Below are 6,140 nucleotides of genomic sequence, written 5' to 3'. Positions count from 1 at the left end.
TACCGAAGGGCTCAAGGTGCGACCCAGGTAGAACCTATAGAGCCTTGGGTAGAACGTGCTCAAGCAAACCAGGCAAACGCTGAGCTGCTCCTTTCCGCTCATGTCTGTGGTCTCGTCTGCCAACAGTGCCAACAGTGAGAAAAGATCAGGAGGGAGAACGTCTGTCCCAATAGCATGTCGGAGTACGATGTTATGACTGGAATCCATTGAATGGACTCGCAGGATAAATGTGGTGCATGTAGCCCTCGTAGTAGTATCGATGACATTTCAGCTCATGAACCCCACATTCTGCCATGATCTGCAAGTTGGAAAAACCCTCGTCGTAGCCCACTTTCTCGTTCATATGTTCATTCCGTTGCCTATATGGCCCCTGATAGGCTGTCCGAGCCTCCTCCAATGTTCAATGCCTCGCAGGGCCCGCTCCAGTGCATGTCATGTTTCGAGATCGCTGGTCAGACACAGCTTTGTTCTGCATGTCGAGGACACTGATGCCCCGAATTGCTAACTATGAGCCAGCTGAGCACGGGCACCTTGCTAATCTTGTGATAATGACCACAGTGTATAATGACAATTGATGTGTGTCGTCAGTCAGTGGTCCTGATTTTAAGGTGCGGCTGCTTAAGTAGTGTTTTCGGGAGCAAGGATAGCGAAAGCCCATCCGCTTCCGAGGCCCAGCCCCCAAACAGAACGCAGGCTTACAGAAAAAAACACTAAAATCGCTGGCCTGGTACATCCCCGAAAGTGTCCGAGTTCCAATATACTTGCGCCGCGTTGATTCAGCTTCCCGACGTTCAGTGTGTTACCAAGCAACCAGGTAGCGCCCGTCCCACGGTTTTAAGGGTTCGGGCCAGTTAGCGACATGTTCACGACTCACGAGCCTGCCAATAGCGTTTCTGACATCGTTGATCTAAGCTGACGTGATAAGCAAGAAACCCACCAGCTAAGTCGATCCATTTTCAGAACGATCTTTCTGTTTCAGGCGATTCTGACGAAATGCGAGCAGTTCAGTGACAAGAGGGGATTGAAATAGGCATCAAATTAGTCCCAAAATAGTGGCGAGACAGAAATTATGCACGGTTCCATGGTTAACCCTAAGCAGGGCGGCGGAGTCGGTGGATTTTAGGGTGACTCTGACTCCGACTCCGGCTTAAAAAATCGACTCCGACTCCGACTCCATTTTTCGACTCCGACTCCGAAAATTGCGAAAATTCGCCAGACTCCGACTGGCTGCCCCTGGCAGGGGTAGCCAGTAACAGTTCGTAGCATTAGGCCAAATGGGCGCTCAAAAACTACTACCCCATAGGGTTTCCATGTTAAATCGACCTTTTTCAAGCGAGTCTCACGCGTAAGCTAGAAGATAAAGTGCCAATATTATTGTGGGGAAAGGTAGCGTCAAGCTTCCCCTACAACCTTTTTATCTAGCGTTTTTCGATGCGCAGGCCATAACAGGTCCAAAAAAGCATTGGGCGCTGCCCGAGGTACCAAAAGCCCCTCCATGAGAGCACAAGTTCCTGTGCATGCGCACATTGCCTCAACCCTGTACTGGCGTAAATTAGTGATACTGCTTACGGACTCGATCAGCTAATCAGCGTCCCCGATTACATTGATAGATGTCGCTAGCATCACGTAAATCATGCTTGCGAACACATTTTAAGAATGAAACAGCTGCACCCTTTCTGCCTTCCATTGATTTCTTCCATCTTAGTATCAACTATACGCTTTTCAACTAACTGTTAAGACTAAGTTTTAAACTATGGTTAGTATGTTATTTCTGGTACATATGATTTAAAAATAATTGCTTTATGAATTTGGCTTTACTCGTCAGAATGGAATACTTTTTCCATATTCAAAAATACATCTTCTGCCATGTAACTCATCCAGGTAAAATGGGCGCTTTCCGCGTCGTTGGTGTACCCGTTGTTCTAAATACCCTGGGCGTGACGGTTGCCAGTTGCCACCCTACGATTACAGTTCGCCGCTGAGCATTAAAGCCTAGTTCACTGCAGACGCCCCAAAACTCCTCAATGCGACGGTTAGGACTTTAGCATGAGGTGGAGCTGGGATAAGCCCCTGCTTACGACAAAATACAGTGACATACTCATCTGACCCGCCTATAGCTCCCATAGTCTGAAATAAATAAAAAATAAAAACCGTCTGATGTAAGCGCGCGGCCATCGTGAATCACTAGAAACGCAATGAAAATTTTTTGGCTTTCCCGAAGTTTTGTTTGGTTGAAGCAGAAACATGTGTCGCGTATTTTTTAAAAACCTAGTATGTGCCAGCGAGCTCAAACAGAGAAAAACGCGAAAAACCAAAATCATGCTGACGTAAGGAAACAGTGGCCAACACCGAACAACTAATGTTTTATGGGTATGTTACAGGGAGTTTAAGAAATCCGTGAGTTTGCAAACCCTGACCCATCAGTGAGTTTGCAAATTCACTAGGGAGTTTGCAAACTCACTGACCGGTCAGGGAGTTTGAGAAATTCTAGAGCGATTAGGACAAATAAATAGGAAGTGTGTGGCATATGGGTGGCATACGTGCCGTCCGTGATATTAAAACAAAGGCGGCTAGTTGTATGGCCTATTTAACAGTCACACGCTGACAAAAAGCTTACAGATCATATGCACACCATACTTTTGATTTTAAACTGTTCAGTGATCTAGTCAAAACATGTAGCGCCGCTTTATTCAGTCATACATTTATTTAGTTCACGGCCCAATTGTATCCGCTCCACACAAGAGTGGCTATTCCAGAGTCAGACTCAATATATCAAAGTAAAAACAGCTAAGTTGGTCATTTATGCTAAAACATATAAGGCATAAGTGTGCAACTCTTGTGTGGAACTGATCTATAATTGGGACGTGAACTAAATAAGTGTATGACTAAATGAAGCGGCGGTACATGTTTGGGCCAGATCACTGAACAGTTTAAAATCTTAAGTAGGCATTTATGGTGTGCATATGATCTGCAGGCTTTTTGTCAGCGTGCGACTGTAAAATAGACCGTACAGCTAGCCGCCTTTGTTTTAACATCACGGACGGCACGTATGACACCCACATGCTGCACGCTTGTTTTTATTCGTCCCAATCGCTCTGGAATTTCTCAAAATCCCTGACCGGTCAGTGAGTTTGCAAACTCCCTAGTGAATTTACAAACTCACTGATGGGTCAGGGAGTTTGCAAACTCCCTAGGGAGTTTGCAAACTCACGGATTTCTCAAACTCCCTGTAACAGGTATATAATACTCGGTTTGGAATATGAAACTAGTGTCAACTGCTCACATTTGTGGCTAAATTGTCTAATACGGTCTTTACTATTATTTGTTTATCCCATCTTCGCACAGGAAAACCTAGTAAAATGCTTTACTATATTCTTCCTTGACTTTTCTTTGTTGTTTTTGAAACGATTGTTGTACTATACGGATCTAATTGTGCATTGATATTAGGTACCTGCACATGATCAGGTAGTATTTATTCAGCGATAACCTGCAGTGATGTGCTTTATACACCTCAGGTAGTAACATCCGTGTGTATGTAGCTATGAAATGAATGAGTGCGGTCAAAACTGGAAGGATGAAACAAATACATTTTGTTATACAAAAACACATGTATTGACAATGACAATGCCAGCTGCTATCACTGTTGCGGTCCTGAACTACCTTCATGACACCCTTCAGAGTTACCTAATCGCCTGCAGCTGCACCCATCGCGACTAACTAGTACGTGTCCACCAGGTCGGACGCAGATCTGTTGACCTCCAGGCTGTGCCAGAACCTTGTTTTCACAGGTGTGATTCCAGCAGAGGCAAGCAGACGCAGAATGCCTTCCTTTTTCTCGGGCTGCAGCCCACGTGGCTTGGCCCTGGGGTTCGCTTGAAGATCCAGCAGCTGGAACTTGGGTAGCAGAAAGTCCACTTCTTTCAATTCCGAGTCATAGTCTCCCTCTCGGTGCTCCATCATCCTTGATCCCTTGTTGAAGGTCACCTCACAGATGTTCTGCAGCTTTGGGAGGCTGAAACGACCTGCTGCTGGTGCCCTTCGAGACCGGACGCCGGACGCACACTTCTTGAAATCAGCTGGGCTCATCTTGACTACCTTGATATTGTGGCCAGACTTGTCAATAGCATCGCACAACTCTTCAAATGTTCTCTCCAATCCTTTTCATCTTCCTGCCGATCTGACCATGGGTGCTGTCTGCCTTCATGAAGGTGTGGCCCTTCTCCAGATATCTCATCTTGATGCGGTCTGGTCCCCATGCACTGTTTATGCAGGATGTCAGCACTGTGAAGAGTACCCAGTTCTTGTTCTGCCCACAGCAGTTGTCGGTCCAGGACACAAGTTTGCTGGCACCACTGAGTTCTACGCACTTGAGGTACGATGATGCCACTTATGCAGCTCCTCTGCCTGCCAGTTCCTCGTGCCAGAGAATGCAGAAGTCAGGTTGATTGCCATTCATACAAGCAAACGTCTCGTTGAAAATCACAAGTCTACTTACAAAGAAGTGATTTTTGATAGTCATTTTTGGTAGCAGGAGCACCTTCTGCATGTCCGCCGTGAAGGCCATCTCGCCTGGCTCCAGTTTATCGACCGTCTCCCTGTACGCGTCACGTGCCATTTTAGCTCTTTTTAGGTGTTGTCGCCCAGTTTCACACAGCTCACAGTTCTCACAGTCGCGTTCTGAAGCCAGGTTCCCAGCTGCTGAGGGACGGGAGGATCCCTGACTTGGCTCAGATGGCTCGCCGACGGTAGGACGAGGAGGACCGGTGCCAGGATCAGGGTCGCCGTGGGTATCGTCCGCCGAGCACGTCACCTGGACAAGGCAGAAAAGGTACCATCAGTCATCATACAGTATGGGTGTTGCTGCAATATGCATCGCATGGCAAAAGTAAGAATGTTTGATCTAACCTGTTGTCCGAGGGCTGGGACGGATGGCTCGCCGACGGTAGGACCAAGGCCCTATCGGTAGGACGAGGAGGACCGGTGGCAGGATCACTGCTGTCGCGTGTGAGCGATGACTGGCCAGTTTTAGGGCCCAAGACGTCCAGAGACAAACCAACTTGTTGCAGGTGATTGGTCAGGTATTTGCAGGCATCGCAGTCGTCCTGAGAGGGCTGCCCAAACGTGATTTTTTCACATTCAAACACCTTACGGTACGTCTGGTAGGATATCTTCCGGTGTGATTCGTTATAACCACGCCACATGTCTGTGATGGTCAAGTGTGATTCCATATCTTCGATGTGGAGCGTGCTCCTGCTTGTAATGGCTTAATTGTGGATGGTACGAGTTTATACGTGCACTGATAGGTTCTGTGCAGATCTGGTTCGGCGCAGGAGCTCTCCCACGCCCGTCAGTCAGCAGACACACAGGCTCGTCTGCTGTAGTGGCTGTTGGATGTTTTCTGCTGGATGAAGGTCGTCACCAAACCATCGGTCTTCATTCCTAGCGTGTGCAAGAACATCGTCTTGGAAACTTGGTGGCTGTTCCATCACAACATGGTAGTGAGTACTCCAGTGTTCTCAACTCCTTTACTTTCTTTTCGGTCACTTCCTCTGACTCTTCAGACGTCTCATCGGTCTTTGTTCGGCGCCTCTTCACTGGCTTGATGGTGATATGGGAACTGAAGATTTGAAGAAGCCCCGTCTTTCATGGAACGGAGACTTCCAGAAGCGCTTTCTGATGTGTTCTCTGTCGGCTTCATTGAAGGCATCACCACAAGCCTTCTTGCAAGAACAAGGCGCAAGGAGTGCATGTTTTTTTTTAGCTGGCTGTCGTTGCTGTCCTCCACCTCCGAGTCGGATCCTTCGCGTTCCTCGTAATCTGATGCTGCAGCTGCCGAAGTACCCTGCTCAGGTTCACCTCCTGGGGGCGCGTCACATGGGACAGGTGCCAGACAGAATATGTCGGGGAAAAGATCCCCGGGCACAGCATTTTCGCCTTCGATTATTATTTCCTGGCAGTCCAGTGCGTCTCAAAGGCATGCCTGGTCTTCAATATCTTCCATGATAAAAACGTCTATTTCCAGGTGATTAGGATGCTGTAATAAAAAGATGGGATATTAAAATAATATTTTATTGTTATTATCAACTGATTAAGATGTGTCACAGTTTACGTCAGTGCGCATTGTTAATTGCCCCCCCCCC

This window comes from Amphibalanus amphitrite, unplaced genomic scaffold (genome assembly GCF_019059575.1).
Source record: "Amphibalanus amphitrite isolate SeventyFive unplaced genomic scaffold, NRLGWU_Aamphi_draft 000050F_arrow, whole genome shotgun sequence".
In the NCBI taxonomy this organism is placed as follows: Eukaryota; Metazoa; Arthropoda; class Thecostraca; order Balanomorpha; family Balanidae; genus Amphibalanus; species Amphibalanus amphitrite.
Note: the sequence above shows the minus strand (reverse complement) of the source record.